The sequence below is a fragment of the Melospiza melodia genome, chromosome 6, assembly GCF_035770615.1.
Source record: "Melospiza melodia melodia isolate bMelMel2 chromosome 6, bMelMel2.pri, whole genome shotgun sequence".
Lineage (NCBI taxonomy): Eukaryota > Metazoa > Chordata > Aves > Passeriformes > Passerellidae > Melospiza > Melospiza melodia.
Window position 1 is genome coordinate 47,811,393 of NC_086199.1, and position 20,167 is coordinate 47,831,559.

General features: G+C 38.2%; 1 long non-coding RNA gene across 1 annotated transcript; it reads right to left on the reverse strand.

Moving 5' to 3' along the window:
* Positions 1-286: 286 nt before the first annotated feature.
* LOC134419787 (uncharacterized) lies at positions 287-4,522 on the reverse strand. Its single transcript, XR_010028164.1, has 4 exons — positions 4,464-4,522; positions 4,283-4,312; positions 2,611-2,740; positions 287-375 (listed from the first exon to the last, which is right to left on the reverse strand). It is a non-coding gene; the product is annotated as an uncharacterized LOC134419787 (long non-coding RNA).
* Between the last annotated feature and the right edge of the window lie 15,645 nt (positions 4,523-20,167).

Below are 20,167 nucleotides of genomic sequence, written 5' to 3' on the forward strand. Positions count from 1 at the left end.
AAATTACAGTCAGAAACAAAGACCTAAAGATGAGATTAAGATGAGGTTAAATATTTGTGTATCAGCATCATAGTGATGTGGCATCATACAGACTTAGGCATCAGAAATATTCCTTATCTTGGTACTGACTACCTTTGTCAGCACTGCCATAGACACAGGAGGATTTCACACTCTGATTTTTCTTTCAGCCCAGAATGAAAACATGTACATAGAACTCACACATGTGGGCAGAGGAGAGAGGAAATATTTCAATCTTAAGGTAGTTTCTCTTACCACACTGTCTTTTTCCTGTTGAAGGCAGCAAAGCTAACACATTTTGAGGCTCAGAGAGACAGGCTTCTGCTTTACATTCATAAATTCTTTCTTCTTAAGCAACTGCAAGCAGCACAAATTAATATAATTTAGTCTTCATTAACACAGAGTAATAGGATATGTTGTACACAAATTATGATCGAAAAACTAAATGAGCATCGAGAGGTTTGGCATCTCCATGTCAGACAGATTTCTGCCTAGCATCTGGCAGTCTGAGGTTTGAAGGATAAACCCCAATACTCTGTGAGCTCTTATTGCAGAATGGAGTGGTGAAGCATTTTGAGACAGCATTGTATTTGCCCATTTGGCTTTTGTGGGTTCTTTGGGGTTTTTTCTACTTCTGTTGGGGTTGGGATTGGAGGTATTTGAGATGACAGTTCACGTTTAGACTTAAGTGTTTATTGTTTTTATTAATGTTATGGCTTTCCAGCTGTGAGTTCTGTAGTCTTTCATTAGCAAGACACAAAATGGCTAACTATCTCTTGTTAGAAGGTCTTTAAATGCTAAGCAATCCAATTAAGAAATTATATTTAAATTATTTTCTCTTTTAGCTCAATAACTGATCACTCGAAGTCCACTATGCAGACTTCTCTGTTTAATTACAAAATACCACCCAAACCCATGAAGAAGAAGAGGTAAAGAAGAATAACGTGTCTCTGCCTTAAAACCTCCATCCTGCATCACATTTACTTCTATATTCTAAAACCCCAAACTCCAAGTTTTTCACCCTGTGATATTACACACTTCTGACCAACTCCACACCCGTAATCCCAGTGCAATTTATCAATTTTGGAAGCCAGTTTCTCAGCCTCAGGTGAAATGCATATTTTCTTAAGAGTTAGTGCTTATGAGTACAGAAAGTCTAAAATTCTCATTATCCCAGGTGCCAACAGTTTTCACTCTTCCTCAGCAGCTGAGTGCCTGTGGTGATGTCTAAAAGTCAGCCTCTACAGCAGCAGAGCCTGCAAGTCACATCCCAAGCCATGGAAAGACAAGTTACTTATCAAAACTCCTTTTCTCCCTGCTTTCTGCTGCCCATGAAAGAAAGAAACCCAAGCAACAGACCAGAAAGACCAAAATGATGGGGGACCTCAGACTGCAGGCAAACCACAGAGTTTGTGTGGTGCCTGAGGGATGCTGAGGGCACAAACAACTACCTTGGAAGCACCACTTAACTATTACCCACACGCCTCACTTGGGTCCCCCTTGCTAGAACAACTGTGAACTTGCCATTAAGTGATCATCCCCCTAAATGAAATGGGAGTTAGAGCAGGAGGATGTGCTCCAGTCATTTCTGGAATTCACAGAAATTCTGGAATTCCCTGCTCTGCCCCTGGAGCTGAGCTGACCCAGCAAGGCCACCCAGTGAGGGGCATTTTCTGAGTGCTGAGGAGCCCAGGAAAGGGGGCAGAGGAGCATCCATCCCCTCTCCCTGCCCACCTCAGGCTGCAGGGAGGAGTGAGTGGTTTAGTGTTTTTTTCCTGGTCAAGCTCTGCAGTTATCACTACATAAGGCAATGCAGTGGCTCAGGGCATTCATTTCCCTGAACTCAAAGTCAACTGCTCACTCTGACTTCTGCCTCCACCTGATGAATTACTTGTCTGCAGTGCCTGACCTATAAATAAACACAGCATCTGTTGGAATGCAGGTCTGAGAGCCTGGCTCAATAAATCACTCTCCAGAAAATCCCAAAGCTACAAAAACTCTTTCCACTGCTTCTGTCGTTTCCCCTCCTCTGCCGTCCCATCCAGGGGGAAAAATTTCTGTGTTCTTGCTTTTTCTTTTCCTGTCCTTTACTCTGCCATGCATAGATCTATCTTTTCTCCCATCCAGAGGGAATAATTTCTGTGGTTTTGCTTTCCCCTTTTCAATTTCTCAAAGGCATACCTTCAAGAATAAATAGGAAGACAATAGCCAGAGCAGCTGCTATCTTTTATATAAGGTGAGAGCCTTCTAATGCAGTGGGAGGCAGAGCACGGCTCTCTCTAATACATGGCAGCTGCCCATTTCCTCAAGGACAGTACTGAAGCCAGCATTAATGGGAAATGCCCCTTTACCTGTAGCAAAACACATAATTTTGTTTGGCTGAGGTGGTTAAAAGTAATAGATTTGGAGTTGGCATTTTACCCCTGAAAGATGATGCAACTGCTATTAAAACAGACGTATTCTTTCCTGTTAAGTTTGTAAAATTATCAAATGTAAAAAAAAACCTAAACAACTCATTGCAGAATAATGAAAGACAGAGGAACAAAATTATTACTTCTAAAAATATCTGTAGATGAAAGCAGTGTTACATACCTTCAAGAATTAATAGGAAGACCCTCACAATTCAAGAAGAAAATTGTTGAGTTTCCACAGGGGTTGAAGTTGGTCTCTTACAAGTTCATTTTCTCCTCCGTAAGATATGAGACGTAATCAGAATAAATGTCTGTGTTTATAGAGGAAAGAGCTGAAATCAGAATGGGCTTGAGCTCAGATGTTCACTTTCACCAGGCAGTGCAGCATCATCTTTTGGCAGAAATACTTCTGGTTTAAGTTCATTATTCAAATGACAGGTCTACCACAAACAGCAAAAAAAGTTTTATGAAATAATATTGTTTTATCTTGAAAAGAAAAAAAAATTTGATCACACCAAAAATTAGCATCAGGATCATGTATGGTTTTGGTGTTAAGCTGAAAATTTCATGGGGACATCTCCCATGCAGATGCAAATATCAGATGGGAGTTTTATAATCTGTCACAAATCAGAGCAGAGGCTTTGGTAAGAAATTACTTCAGTTAAAGACTCAGGGGTAAAGTCAGTCCTGCAGCTGCCCAAGACTTCTTGCCTTGGTGCTATGTTGGACAAGTGCAGCCTAGCTACTCAGGCAGCATAAATTCATTCCTTCTCTTTCTTTCTGAAAAAACAGAAAATATGACACTGAAAATCTTTTGGGTAATAACTGCTGCAATTCAACCTCCCTTTGTACACATTGAACCTTTTGCTTTCGAAAGCTCATTTTAAAATATTTTTCCCCAATAAATTTTTTCTCTTATTTTCAATAATATGTTCAGAATGTAGATTAAAATATAAAAACAATGTTTTAAAATTATAATATTATCCAGGTTTCAAAGTGTAATTCAAGAACTCATTGCCTCATTAGGAATTTTCAATTGCATGTGCATTTTTCACTCTTTACTGAAGAACTTCATATGCAACTTTGAAATACATTCCACAGACCCATTGCAACTATTAAACCTTTGAAATAGATTCCATAGACCCATTCCAACCCTAAAACTTCAGAATAGCTAATGAGGGAAGAATTATTTATAGCTTAGCCTTTGGCAGAAGGAATTCTAAACAATTTCTGAATCAAGCTCTATAACTTCAGAAGGAAAAAATAAAAAAAGAAAAAAGAAAGAAACCTCTGAAGCCAAAGGGATAAAAGAGAAAAGTGAGGTACTTTTTTCTATGAAATTATTGGCATTTATGCTCCTGTTGGGTTTGTAATTTTAACAGCAGCTCTGGTACTTTACACTGAAGGCCTTTGATGCACTTTGCCAGCCATAATGAATGCATCTTAATATTTCTCTAAAACAGCAAGGTGGTGTCCTCAAACTAAGCATGAGAAAATGACACAAATACACAGAAAGGATTTCTGACCCATTTTGCAATGCATCGAGCCACTGAATCAGACAGTGTGCAAATTTCAGATCAGCTAAAAGCAAGTAGTCAGGCCAGCTCAGGGAGCACAATGAGAACACAGAGAAAGAGCTCCCCAGGAAGCTGGGAAGCTTTCTATTCTAGTCTGCACTGCCAAAATGAAAGGAGCTACTGCCCCATTTAGGAACAGAATTCCACATCTTCACCCTCTTGAAAAATACCTTTTATGCATATATGTATTTTATATATCTATACATAAAATATTGTCTATATATAAAATATTATTATAATATTATATATAAAATATTATAAAAAATAAAATATTACCTTCTGCAAATCAATGAGGTTCATGGAAAACTGAGGAGAAAGGAAAAATAATGTTATTCTCATGATGCTCGTATGGCAGAATATAGGACTATGAGGTAGGAAATAGGATGAAAAAGAGACAATGCTATTTTTTGCATTTATTTCCCTTTATTGCATGCATTATAGTCACTATTTGTCATACCACTGTGTAGTGTGACAAAGAGGTGCACAGGAAAGCATATCCAGCTAAACTCTCCTTCCTTTCTGCCAGCTGAATGACAAAAATGTTCTGCCCCCAGTACTTTAAGAATTGGAGAGATGCTGTTAATTAACCTGTTCCAGGCACAGAAAATTCTCTGTGGATGAGACTTAGTGTTTTTTTTATAACTGCTAATGATTTGAGAGATGAACAGGAATTACATACGGTAAAATTCAGTTTCTGACAGAATTTTCAGTCAATACTCAGTCAGTTTCTCCCTTGTGTTGCAAAAAGGCAGTGTGTTTATCGCTGTGAAGATTACAACAGGTTAGGGAGTAATCCCTGCTGGACAGCCTGGGTCTAAAATAGCAAAGCATCTTTTTATTTCATGCTACTTATGCTGGACTGATTTAGCCCATTCATGGCTTAAGCACTGCGTTTAATCCTCAGAACTCTCAAAACAAACAGTCCATAATACTCACATGAAATGCTGATTTTTTTTCAAGTGCAACTGAAGAGATTATTCCAACCCTCACCCAAGCCCCAGAATACACTGCCCAGGTCAGACAATACGCAAAGATCAGACTCTGGAAACATCAAGGTGATCAAAATCTGCCCCTGGTTATGAGAGGAAATGGACCTTCAATTTGTCCTGTTTCTGGGGTTCTGATCAGGACTAAAGGACTTTCTGTCAATTAAAAAAAAAATAATAGAACATATTAGGCTTTATTTAAACACATCTGGGGCACTGCCTCTATCTCCCCCTTTTTCTGTTTATCCAAGAGGGATTGCAGAGTGAGATGTTCTCTCAATGATCCCTTGACTTGTGGAAGAGGATGGAATGCCAAAGGTGTGATGAACACCCCAATCCATTAAAAATGTGGCTGCTTTCTTTCCTGTGCAGGCTGGACTATTGTATTTGTGGGGTGTCCCGTGACAAGGAGGAATGATGAATGTGACTCCATGTTCTCAGAAGGCTAATTCATTATTTTATGATACTATATTATATTAAAGAATACTAAACTAAGCTATACTAAAGAATACAGAAAGGACACAGACAGAATGCTAAAAAGATAATAATGAAAACTCGTGACTCTTTCCAGAGTGCTGACACAGCTTGGCCCTGATTGGTCATTAAATCAAAATAATTCACATGAAACCAATCAAACAACCACCTGTGGGTAAGCAATCTCCAACACATTCCAAAGGAGCAAAACACAAGAGAAGCAAATGAGATAATTATTGTTTTCCTTTTTCTCTGAGGCTTCTCAGCTTCCCAGGAGAAACATCCTGGGTGAAGGAATTTTTCAGAAAATATCAATGTGACACTGGACCATTGTCTGGTTTTATTCCTTGAGGCACACCCAGTGAAGCAAATGCTTGCAAAAGGTGATGACAAACATGCCTGGATCTTTGTCTGAAAACATCAAGGTGTAATTCCAAGAGGGCCATCCTGCACATTCTTACAAGGAAAGGAATAAGACAGTATCAAAAGGGACAAATCCATGTAAAACTGAAAATCTGGAGCCAGCTCTCTGAACCATGGATATTTCTGTGCAGGAGGACCCAACATGGAGCAGCCAGTGGGTGTGGAGAGGAAGCACTACTCAAGGACCACCCTGCCTGGACAAAATTAGGAATTGCAGGGAATTTAGGGGTGATTTCATGCCAGTAGGACCTGTTTACTCCACACATTCAAAATCTGGAGCTAAATTTATGCCTCATAGGCAGCAATTCATTCCATAATTTCATCAATGGAGAGCATTTATTGTAAGCACATGAAGTTGGCTTCAGCTGGCAGCCACATCAGCCACTTGGCAAACAAGGATTTAAGGAAGTAGCTGCCATTTTCCTCCTAGAAGTCTGTCCATATTCCATCAAACCTTGGCTGCACGACAGCCAGATATAATGAACCAGCTGGTGAGAACCCAGAACTGCTTGTTCTGGGCTTCAAAACCTATCTGGGATGCTGGGAAAAATACTGAGAGTCACATTCTTATGAAAATATTTAGAGTCACATTCTTATAACCAGCACTGCACAGAGAGTAGTATCAGCACTCACTTGGGCATCAAACCCTACAGATCTAGTCACACCTCTGACCTGCACAATGCAGCTATAACCCAAAAGGAATGGTACTAGAAGGTGAGCAAGATTTCCAGGGTTTCAGCTGTGAAGTCAAGCTCAGTGTTGGTGATGTGTGGTATCAAAACATCTGAAAAGCCCTTCAGGGTGCAGTAATTTTACACACAAGAATCAGAATTGTTAAAAAATAGCTTATCAATCACACCAAAATATTCAGTCCCATCTGACTTTTTTTTTTCTATTTATGACCTTCCATTACATCTCACAGTTTATTTGCATCGGACAAACTTACTTTCTGTGTTGGACAGCAGCACTAATGGTGGCTGCACATCAGGATGAAACAGATAAATAGTCCTGCTGAAAGGAAAAGTGAGAAATTACTAAGGTAGATATTGAAACATTCACCTCCTTTCATGTGATTTATTTCTGTGTTAATGTTCCTGTACCATGTCCTGGCTCAATGCTTAGGCCGCAAGTCCCACCATTAGTGCAAATATGGTCTACTAGTACAAATTCACTGGAAAACCTGAAAGCTGCATGGATTTGCCACCCTTACAGACAAAATTATATTACTAATAAAATTCATTTCTTGATCATAATGCTTCAGCATTCATATACAGAGCAGAGTTTCTTTATATTCTTCTCAATTTTCTCCCCAAATTCATTTGCCCTCTTTATGTTCATCTCTACATTCCTTCATTTGTATTACTGGAAAAAGCAGTGACCAAATTCACCATCAGAACTTATTTCCCTCATGAACTTTCATATGGCTACCTATTTGAGCTCAAGCTCAGGGGAACATGTTTTCAAAGAATATATATTGAACATACAGAAAAGTAAAAATCCTTCAGTTAATTAAGAGACTTCACTTTTCCTTGAAGTTTAGGCTAGTTCCAAGCCCCTCCTAACCAAGTCCAAACCACATCATTACAGCCTACAAGACCCATCATTTTATGTTGTTGAAGGTTGACTCCACCTTGGTTAGGTGGGGCTTGGAACCAGCCTAAACTTCGAGGAAAAGTCTCTTAATTGAAGGATTTTCACTTTTCTATATGTTCAACATATAGTCTTTGAAAATGTGTTCCCGTGAGCTGGAGTTCAAATCATCATAGTTCTATGTTTTGTTAACCTATTCCAGACTATTTTTATCCCATTCTTTGGCTCTAAACTAAATGTGGGTAATGCTCATCAGGTGTTTGGGTTCCACTTCCATTGTTGCTTCTCTCTTATTGCTACTTCCTTAATGCAAGTGCCAGCAGCAAATTGTGATAACATAAGTAAAAGTGAGAAATGTGCTCTGCCCATTTAAACAGTGATTAAAGCACAGAGTATTTATGCCAGAATTTAATCTACAGCTCAAGAAATCAGCATTTACTTGATGCAATCCCAAAGAATGGTTTGTAGTTAATATTCTGAATTTTTCTCCACCAATAGGTGGTCAATGGTGATTTCTCAGAGTTTCCAAGCCACACAGCACTCCTCTGCTAGAAGACTCTCAGAGTTACAACTCAGCCTCAGCACCTCCTCCCTGCATAAACCCTCTCAAATTTCCAATGCTATAACAATTACAGCAACAATAACAACTCCACCTGCACGATCACAGCTCCTCCTGAGCCTCTGGTATCAAGTACACCTTTTGTAACCTGGCTGATAATGCACAATTTAACAGCCTTGCATCACAAAATACCTCCCATCACCTGCACTGCCTGGAAACCCGAGTTTCCAATTCCTTTCCTTACAGAATTACAAGTGCAGAACAAAGGAGAACTAGAGGTGAGTTCACACTCGAGGATGGCCAGCACAGAGCAATATATTAATTTACTACTGACATCACCTGGTTTACTCATCATGTGTTCCCAGATTTAAAGACTATTTATGCTGTATATCACCTGCATTTATGGCAGAAACAAAGTCAAACCTTGTCATCCAGTTACCACTGGATATATATATATATATATATATATATTTATATATCTATCTGTATAGCTCTTTATGTTTTCAGTGGACATCCTCAAATATTAAAATTTAAGTAATTTACTGTCTTTCCTTAGTGCAAGGGCCAATAGCAAACTGTGATAACATCAGTAAAAGTGAGAGATGTGCTTTGCCCATTTGTACAGTGATTAAAGCACAGAGTATTAATGTCAAAATTTAATCTCTAGTTCAGGAAATCAGCATTTACTTGATGCAAGCCCAAAGAATGGTTTCTAGTTAATATGCTGAGAAAGAAACTTGTCAGTGTCCCAAATTACCAAAAAAACCCTATTTAGATCTGTATTTCAGCTACCTAAATACAGCAACAAAAAATAAGGGATATCAGGGCATTGCAGAATATTATCAATGATAGAGGAAAAAAACTCAGATTTTTTTTTTTAATGTCTGTGGGATCCATCCACCAGGCACACCAAAACCAAAATTTTCTTATTAAAAGCTTCAGTAGATGAATGAATTAAGTTTTTCATGACTGAAATATTGGAGTTCTTCCAAATCATTGCAAAGTGCAGCCAACATGGTCCATGGCACTTAACTGTCCAAAAAGCTTTCAGGAAAATCCTCCATCAGAAGTGGTGAGGTGATGAAAGCAGCCAGGGAGGTTAAGCAAACAAAGTTAAGAGCAGGAAAGCAGTTCATGAAACAGGAGATCCCAAGGATTAATTTGGAAATTCCTCTGCAATACCCAGAAAAATAATTTCGCTGTCTCTGTGAAATGGGAAGCAGAGGGGAACAAATGGTGGTATTTTTTTCAAAGTCTGCACATAATTTTAGCATTGCACATTTATGTCACTCTACTGATGTCACCAGAGAACACCTCGGGGTCTGAGCTGTGTCTCGCACAAGAAGATGCTTCACTCACATTTTGCTTTTTGGCTTGTAGATGTCACACAGCTCCCAATTACCCTAATCCATGAACTCTCTTACTACTGAAACAGAGGATGTTGACAGCCCCAGAGCCAGTGGTCTCAGTCTGGACTCCAGATGGGTGATTCAGAGTCAAAATGCCTCTTTAAATTCTTAATAAACATATAGAAAGCCTTAGTGCTAGGTCCTGAGAGAGCATCAGTGAAAAGAGCAAATACAAACCACGGGAGAATCGAAACCAGCAAGTTTGCCTAAAAGGAAGGGAAGGAAATGATTGTACATAAAAGGCTGGGGCGTGAATAAAGTATTTTTTATTTTAAAACACACCCAAATGCCTTTTAAATTTAACTCATGTTCATTCTAAAAGTATATTTTTGTAACTAATTGTATCAATGTGGAAAAATGCATAGCCTGTACAACCTCTGGAACTGAAGTTGTTTGTCTCTTGAAAATGATAAAAACAGGACAAAAGCTTCACCTAAAACCAGCACATAGCAACCACTAGTTGATAGCACAACTGTAGGAGGCTATCCAAGGCACGAAATTTCTCTGAAAAATCCATTTCCCTTAAATGTCTTATTTTAAACAAGCAATTAAACACAGTTTAGGCCCTTATGAGACATAAATAAGTATTTTTAGTCACAGTAATAGAGGCAGAAATAAAACATCTCACACAAAGTGGCACAGATTTGATACCTGATTTTTCTTCTCCCACTTCAATGTTTAGGAAGTACTGTAGTAATGTACTAAGGCCTCAGATTTTTAGATTCTACTGTCAAACCATTTTCTTAAGCAGGGGCTAAAGGCATTAATACATAAAAATAAATTGAACTTGTTTAAATATGACCTCAGGAAAGTGTTTCTATAGCAATGAAACTTGCAGCAGTGACTAGTGACCTGCTTTCCTGAGATAGTAACAGAGGTGTCAACTTCATCCTAGCCACTCTAAAATCATTTATCCAGAACAAATCCAATTGTTTCTTTCTGCATAACCCCTCCAAGCTCAGCCTTTCCTCTTGGCTCATATTGCTGAAGTTGAAACCCAGATCACCAAATTTCATATATGCAACCCCTTAGTCTCTCATTGTGACAAATCCTGCACATTTTCAATGAAGTTACTCTCATAGAACTAAATTAATCTTCTTGGCTTCACCACCAAAAGATTGCTCTCTTTTTCAGCCTGTCACAAATGCCTGATCCAAAGGCTTTTACATTGAATGCAGCTTTTAGTTTATAGCACAGGATAGCCCCTGGTCTGAACATGGGCTCCTGAGTCATTCCCATCTCTCTTGAAGGCAGCTGTCACCATCTATTTATCCTGCAGATTGTCTCTCACTTTCCACTGCCTTCTACATGTGGGATGGATTCACTGCAACTTCTTGTCAAATCAATCTTTTGGTGGCACCTTTCTGCTGCTGCCCATCAAGCTTGGGAATTGCCATCTTTAGGATGGGCCCCTGGGAGCCAGGCTTTGTGCTTCCAGGGGAAATGGGGCTGCTTTGGGGCTGTCCCCATCACCTGCTGCCCAAAAGAGAATTACTGCTCCACCTGCATCCACCTGGTTTCACTCTGGAGGGTGAATGCATTTTCATTGTCTTACACCACTCATTTCAAACCTCAACTTTCAAAATCTCAACTTCCAGCTTTGAAAATCTGAACTTTCAAACCTCGACTTTCAAATTTCAAAATCTTGGCTTCCAGATTTCAAACCTCAGCTTTTAGATTTCAAATCTCAACTTTCAACTCCCCAATCTCAACTTTCAACTCCCCAATCTCAACCACTAATTTCCAAAAGTAGGTTGCAAAGCACCAAAAGGAAGAATCTCAAGGTTTTCTTGTGCTGTGCAGTACAATTAACAATGCAGAATGTTCTTCTAAACTATAATACATAATCATGTAATTTATTTCTTATTTTCTTATTACAATAGGTAATCACATCATGCTTCTCCAATTCCCTTAAATACACTGATTTGGATGTACAAGTTAGAAACATTGCTTTACAAATTGATACTTAGTCATTTGAATGAAAGAGAGCAAATAAATAAATAAATAAATATTAATATATCCTAGCACTCCCTGCACTTTACAGTCATTTCAAAACATCAGGAAAATGTTCTGGGCTTCTTGCCAGCTGAAACTACTGACATAAAAGCCCATAAAGTGATGTGCACACCTTCAGCTTTTGAAGCATTTATTCACTGCTGACAGTGGAACTGCAAATAAACCAAACCCCAAACACCAAATTACTCAATCTCCCCCCTGCTTCACATAATCACATGGGCAATTTTGGAAGTTTGCTTTATGATCACCTTTCAGGTGGAAATTATTCCTGAGTTGGGCCACTGGACAGGCAGAACTTTATTTATCTGTCAAATATTTCCCCAGACAAAGAAAATTACCGTTCTGAGCATAGAGTAAATAGCTTCAGCTATTCGAAGGAAAAAGCCCTGCTGTTCTAGGAAGGAGCAAAAATCATCAAAGATTTCCTGGTGATTTTCAGTACAGGTCGGTGGGTATTGTAAAGCTGAGTTACATCTGCACACTTAGCAAGATTTCCCCATGTGTCTCCGTTATTTTCTTTTTTTCTGGAGTGGGCACCTTTGTGAGCCTGGGGTGGGAGGTAAAGGGCCCAGAGGGCACAGAAGGCACTGAGGAGCATTTACTGGCTGCAGGTTATCCCTCATGCTGCTGGATTTATCACTTGTGCTGCTGCAACAGGACTGTGTCGTGGGCAAAGTGTTCAGCTGCTTCTGATGGTAACTGGACTGAATGCATGAGTGTTTGAGTAGCACAGCGAGATGAACAAAACCAACCCTTACTTAACAAAAATAATTGGAAATAAATGAAAAGAAATACAAATAAATGAAAATAAATGCAAAAAAAAAGGTGGGGAAATGAAATTAATGAAAATAATTGAAAAAAAAAGAAAATTGAAAATAAATGAAAATAAATGAAAATAATTGTAAAAAAGGAAAAAATGGAAAAAGAAAAAATGAAAATAGGGGGAAAATAGGTGGAAAAATGAGTGAAAAAAAATGAGCGAAAAAAAATGAGCGAAAAAAAATGAGTGAAAAAAAATGAGTGACAAAAAATGAGTGACAAAAAGTGGAAAAAATAAGTGAAAAAAATAAATGAAAAAATAAGTGAAGAAAATAAGTGAAGAAAAAAAAAAGAATTGAAAAAAAGTACCTGCTTCCAAGGCAGATGAATAGGAACCTGCTTTATCACAAAACCTGCAATGTTTTACCACAAAACTTTGGCAAAGTACTTGCAGACTAAAAACTCTGCTTTGAATTCCAGTCAGCCAGACTCTGTAAGAACAGACAGATTATTCCTTGGGCACAGGGCTGAATTTCATTTCACAAACATTCAGGGCTATGTGGTTTAACTCTGCCTCACTGGGACGTTGCCTCATGCTCACCTGCAGCTATCTCATTTATGGATGGTTACTATAAACACAAAACCCAACATTTTCTTGGCTTGAAAGTAAGGAATCATTTCCCAAAACCAACCTGAAATGAAGATATGTATCAGCTAGACCTCTCCAAGTCATCTGCAAGCCCCACAGCTTCTTGCCCTTAACAGTCAAACTCTTTAGAAATTTAAAGTTCAGCACCTCTCCTCCTGGCTTGGGTAGGAACACAGCTATTCACCAAAATCCCTCTTAGAGATGAAAGACAGACCTACATACTATAGGTAAATACTATATATTTCATATTACTTTAAATACTTTTTAGAGTATTTTAAATGCTGTGAAGTATTGGGTGAAATATTGGGTTAGAGATAAAAATTGCTAATCAGGACTGAAAGGAGGAGTACACTCCATTTGTCTTCTTCCTTCACCCACAAGAAAAGACAAGATAGTTGTCTAAGTTATTAGAATCTAAATTATTAGAATCTAAGTTTGTAGAATCTAAGTTTGTAGAATCAGTATACAAAAGAAATAGAATGGCTTATGGATGGCATGTATTATCAGTCTTTTAAAATTGTTTTCAATTTTCTTATACCATTTGACTCTAAAAAAAAGATCCAGTTTTATTTCTAGCCACCAACAACAGTTTCTGTGCTGTCTTGTGGGATTTATTAGTTCGTACTTCAATAAATTAAATGTCCATAATTCTAGAATTCCTATATGCCATCTTTAACAATTTTTAAACTTTTTTTAGTAAAATATTCCATCTATTTTTAGTCAACAAACTTTAATCCCTGACATGTTTGTTCATTTAATATTTTTCCTTTCTTATTAGCATCGCTTACCCTACTTTAAAATATTTTAATTAAATTCTATCCCCATCTGCAAAGTTGCATATAGTACAACAAAGTTCTGCCCTCAGGACATAAATTAAGTGAATAACAGGGAGTCAAAGGAAAGCTTTTTCTGGTGGTTGTCTGAAGATCTGGGCCCAAGGCTTGAGGTGATTTCAGGAAGAGATGGGTGGGTGCCTTTGTCAGCTGCTTATGGGGGAGATGCTGCCTGGTGCCACTTCCCCTCCATGACAGAGCATCTCCAGTGCCTTCAGTCTTGGCTGAAATGTGAGAGGAAATCTCCTGCTGCCACCTCAGCCTTGACCCAGTGGCCTCATTCAGAATTCCTGACTGTGAGGTTTACATTTTGCTCTGGAAAAGGGATGCTGTTAATAAATGCAAACTGCCTGAACCCCTGAGAGTTCCACTCTGGAGACATGTGGGTATCACCAGCTGGTTCAGAGGGATTACTGGCACACGCAGGGCTGTCTGCAAGCTTAGTGCCAGAGCTTTGCAAAATGGCTGACTAATTCACACTAATTAAAATACGACACAGATCCACAGAATCTGGGTCAAATTAAATAATTGCTGTCTGAAGGCTCTCCATCAACAGGCACAAGCTGGCAGTGTCGTGGTGACACCTTGTGCAGGCTGCCCTAGAGCAGGGGCTGGACAGAGCTACAGAATAAAGCAGGGATTGATTCAAAGCATCTCCTCCATGGATCCACCTTGGGCAGCACCAGAGCCCAGCCAGGGCTGCACCCAAGATGACCCAAAATGGCCCCAAAATGCACGAGCGCTCCCGGGCTCTCTCCCTGGGATCAGTTCTGCTCCATTTGCACCTTGCAGTTCATTGTCCCATTCCAGCTTTAGCCCAGGCACTCCCACCCTGCTTGTTTTTCTCTCTGCAGCCCACGGGGTTTGTGCTCTGGGGCTGAGATTGGGATCATTTGTCCTTGGTGCCCAGCTGGAGCAGGAATTGTTTTGTCTCCCTGCTCTGTGCACAGAGCTCACCATCCCTGAATGTGAAGCTCAGACCCACACACTAAAGCAGGACAGAATGTGAAAAATAGAAAAGCTAAACCTGAGGCATCAGTGATTTGTGATTTGGGTGCCCCTATAAGGAGCAGAAGCCATGGAGGGGTCTGGTCTGAGCTTTGGACAGAACTTTTGGCCAGGTTTGGGATGACAGATAAATCCATGATTAAACCCTGGAGCTGGAAACAGAGATCCTGCTGGGGAATCACTGCCTATCCCAGAGATCAAAAACTGATCAAAAGCATCTTCTGGCAGCCCTTGCTCACTGCTCCTACTGAGCTCTAAATTCAGCAAAAGCTTTGCTGTTTCTCAGAAACAAAATCCTGCCACTATGATAAAATGATAAGTCATCTAGGTACTGAGATATTTTAAGAATATCTCTGATTTCAGCTAGCACAGCAACAAATAGTCCTGTCCATATTAATTTTGATTGCAATTCCTAAAGGTCACTTATCTTCACTGCTAAGCTATGCACTATATAAGTATCTTTGCTCCTAGAAACACATCTCCAGGGAAAAATCATCATCATTCTCTCACCTAAATTTCATGATGACTAAATTGACAAAGTTCCTGTTCACAAATAGGTATTTCAGGTAAAATTAATTCTATCCATAGGTAAAATGGATTATAAACAAAAAGTTGAACAAGACACCTTGTTAATACCATGATGTATTTTCTGTAAAAAACCACTTTGCAATTAAATATCCTTATTTCCTTGAAACTTTCTTTTCTAAAAGGTATAGATAAAAATTATAGTCATTGGGGCTGCATGCCTTGGTCCCGCTCTGTCCTGTCAGAAAACATTCATGTTGGGCTGTTTCCCTTGGATTCCAAAGGCTGAGAACTCCTTGAGTGCACCATAAGAAATGTGTAGGGACCTGAGTAAATATATGTATTGTAAATATATGTACGGCAGTAAAAGATCTCTGTATTGTATTAGTGACCCTGCCCTGATTCTAGTTATTGTAAATGGGCTGCAGCTGTGATGTGCTTGATTGGGCAGCAGCTGTAGCCCATGGAGGTAGCTGGGATAAAAGGGGGTGGGGTGGTCAGGGAGAGCCTTGGAGAGGAGCCCTGACTGAGAAGCAACAACACCACTGCTGTGAAGAGCTGCTGTGAGAAAACCACCAAGAAGGTATGAGACTCTGGAAGTATGATATACAACAATATTAATACAACAAAATGCACTCACTCCCCACATCCTTAAGAGAGGCCTTACTTTGTTAACTCAACTGATTCAACACAAATAGATGTATAAACACTTTCTAAGCACTCCCTGGTCTCAGAAAAGTGTTTCATTTTATTAACTGGACTGTAGGTCTTAAAAAAATATATTGTACAGTGTCCAGGCAGCAAAAAGTGCAGGAATGCTGAATAATAGCTTTGAGAATTGGTTAACTGCTTGTGTGTCCTTGTGTCCTAGAGCTGACCTTGGGCTGGTTCACTGAGAAATACAGCTCAGCTGATGGAGCTTGCATCAATTCTGCAATATTTCTGTCCAATTTATAACTGTTTATCCTGCAACCAAATTCTAACAATTATGGACACTTGGGGAAAGGCACACAACATTTACAAGCACAAAAGAAATTGTACTTTCATTTTTTCATTCTTGACTAAATTTCTTCTACTTTGCATTTTTCTATATGCTTCTCTTACTGCTACAGAGCTTACTGAATTTTTAAATGAGCATTGTGCTGAATATTTAAATTACATTATACTGAATTTGTACATTATACTGAATTTTTAAATGAGCATTGTTGTTTAACCTCAGCCAGCAATCAAGTACAACGCGGCCTCTTGCACACAGCTGCTCCTCCCTTCAGTGGGATGGGGAGAGGAATCTCAAGTTATGGGGATTTTTGATGGAATTTTGAATGAGTTAGAGATGGGATTTTTGATGTGTTTTATTGTTTTTATTTTTTACGTATATTGGAAGAGTGAGTTTGGTTTCTCTTTTTATTGTATGGTTTAGAAGGTTATAAGATTTTTTAGTTCCAAGACCTTTTAAGGATTTATTGACTACTAAAACACTTTTAATAAGGATATTTGTGGCTTTGATTCAAACTTTAAATATTTTGTTTTATGGATTTATACTACAGTGTAAGTTTTCTTAATCATGTGCTGATAGATAAACTTACTGTACTGTATTCTAAACTTCTTGTTTACCTTTTAAATTACTTTTTTTTCATATATAAAATGCTAAAACTCTAAGCATTCTTCTATTTAATGAGTTCTTGTTTTAAATATTAAACTGACATTCTTAAGTTTGGAAGCTTTTTCTAAGGTCTCAAATCAAATCTTGTGTTTAATTCTAAGCTTTGGTTTACAGGCCCAAGGTTCTGAGAGTTCAGATTCCAACAGAGAAGAATCAGAAGAAAAACTCATCAGTTGAGGTGGGGACTATTTATGAAATGACAAAGTATAATAAGATTATGTTATGATTATAGTTGTTATTATTGATGTAATGAAAAAGTGAGAGAGAATGGGGTAAAATATCCCTTTTAGGTATAAAGAAAAGAGGAAAATTAGTAGAATGCAAGAGGAGCAAGTGATGAACAATGCCACTGACCACTGCCCAGCCTGTCCCCAAGCAGTGACTTTGTCCCAGGCCAAATTCCCCCACTTTCCCTACTGGATGTGACCCTCCATGGATGGAAATCCTTTTGGCCACCTTGGGTCACCTGTCCCAGCCCTGCTCCCTCCCAGCCCCTTGTGCACCTGCCCCTGGCAGGGCTTGGGACACTGAAAAGTGCTGGATTTAGGGTGAGCCCTGCTGAGCAACAACCAAACACCAGTGTGGAATCAATGTTCCATCAGTTATTCCCATAATGAACCAAAACCACAGCTCTGCGCCAGCTACTGGGGAGAAAACTAACTTTATACCAACCAAACCCGGGAAAATAAGGTGAATATATTCTAAAAAGCTAAAAAGAACACCTCTACAACACATAAGAGAAAAATAATTATATGAACGTGCTGATTTGTTCTCATCACTTGCCTTGACATGACTATCAGACCAACCCCCCCTCCTTAGGCCATCTGTATAAAAAAAACTTTTGAAGAAGATGGACAAAATCTGAAGCTGTGCAAAAATCTGTCATCACTGTCTCATTGCTTTTTTCCTCACTAAGAATCCTTAAACACTTAGATGTCCCCAGGATGCTCTCTATTTTGATAATAAAGCCGTGAAAAGGGGACCACTTCCTTGTGGAAAATGAATCTTTGGAATGAATTTTGCATCTGTCCATGCTGAACACCACATGTCTAAAGAATAAAATACACTGCATTGGAAGGGTTTTGGCTGTTAATATTTATGATCACTCCAGCCTTCCTTTTCCATTTATCAATGATTTGTTAGAGGATCACACTTTTTCCAGATTTATACATTATTAAACATCACAAGGGATCCTCAGGCCCAAGCCAGAATTGATTTCAAGTAGCTCCCTGAGTATTTTGCCACTGTTGGGATGTCATTCATCATCAAAATTGCATGAAATTGTGCTGTTCCATGGGATGACAACAATTTAAATTAGAAGAAAATGAAAATTAATAGCAGAGTGATTTCTGATAGACATTCATGTTTGGATTAATAATTCCTAATAAAAAATGTATGAAACTTCATTATCTGCCAAGAAGCTGAAGTTAATTGCAAACTCTGTCACTGGTTCCCATTTTGTGCAGACAGTTACTCCCCATGGGCCTCATCCTCAGGGATTTTGGTCAGGATCTTCATATTGTATCACCAGTTTATCTGTAAATATCAGCTTGGGAATCAGCACTCTTAATCCTTCCAGTTTGGGATGACTTTAATGGCACTGTTCTCTTATTGTTATAATAATTTCTGGCAATTAACAAAGCCTAATATATATAAAATACATATATAAAAATATATATATATTACATAAGTATACTATATAAGCATATATAATATATATAATGTATAGTAATACTATATATAAAAGTATATAAAATATATTATGTTATATATTACATATATAATGTATATTATATAATATATTCTGTGTATTATATATAAATGTATATATTATAGGTAAATATATATATAATATATATTATATAAATGTATATATATTATATATAAATATGTATATATATTATATATAAATTATATATATACACTCATTTTTAGCCCTTGACTGCAAGTGCTGTAGAAAAGGGAATACCATTCACACACAAGTGTATGCAACATCTACTTGAAATATTCAAGTCCCACAGCTTTATGTAATTTACCAAGAAACAGAATTAACATTGCTTTCACTCTCGCATGGTTAAAAGATCAATCTTTAGATACTCAACTGAAAAATAAAATGAGAAACATTTTATCTAGAAGACTTTGGTTTTGGTCTGTCTTATAGTGGAAGAATGATTTTGCATTTGTCTCATTTCTTCTCAGAATGAACTCAGAAACCTGCTGCTCTCTTTAAAGTGACTTTCACCTGTGCAAACCATATTTGTGGTTCTACTTAGGCCTGAACACTGTGTTTGAGGTCTGAAACATCCAACTACTTGGAAATTAAATTATTAACACTGTAAAATCCCTTGGCAAGTATGTGAACCATCTATTTTCCAGGTTTTGTTGGCCAAAAACCAGATGGCTGTTGACACTTGGTGGATACAAAAGGATTTATACTCTATTTATTCTATATATTTATAGCTCTTTCAGAGAAGCAGATCACTGGCATGGGAGCCAAATCATGTGTACTCTTCCATTGTCTCGTTAATGACACTTCACTAATTGACTCATGATTTCTGAGCACTCACGTTGGGAGTGAGAAACGTCTACAAATCAAGGCACAGACTCTCACTTGATTTTGACTTGTGATTTTGACTCATTTTCAGCTCATATTACAGAAACTCCCACACCCCATTTAAACTATCAAGATGTCACTTTTTCCTTTATATTTAAAGTCATTCCAAATCTACTTCTGTATCAATAATTGTTTTTGAAAGTTGATAATCTTTACTCAAGCATAAGAAACTGAGTTTTTAATTATAAAAAGCAGAAAGTTTTATGGAAAAGAGAATGCAAGTTTCACTGACAGAGGTCCTCTAAACCATCTCCCACAGGTGCATTCTTCCTCAAGTAATTTAGATATCAAACAACACTGAAAAAATTCAAGTCCCTGAAAGATCTGGTTCCTCCTGAAAATGCCCACAGATCCCATTCCCTGAATCCTTCTGTAACACAGAAAACACTTGCAGGGGTGTCTGAAATTTACACTTAAAATGTTCAAAGTATAAACTACTTCAACATGTTCTTTGCTGTTTTTGTGGGAGCCCCTTATTGCAGTAGAACTCTTAAACACATGGAAGAAAATAGTGTGCACTAACCTGCAACTTGGAAAATGAGAAAATTCATTGCAATCAATAAAATACAAGATTATCATGTTAAAAGAAATATAAATAAGGAAACCAAGTATTAAAATAGTTGTTTAAGCTGGTCCCTGCATTGTCAGGGCTT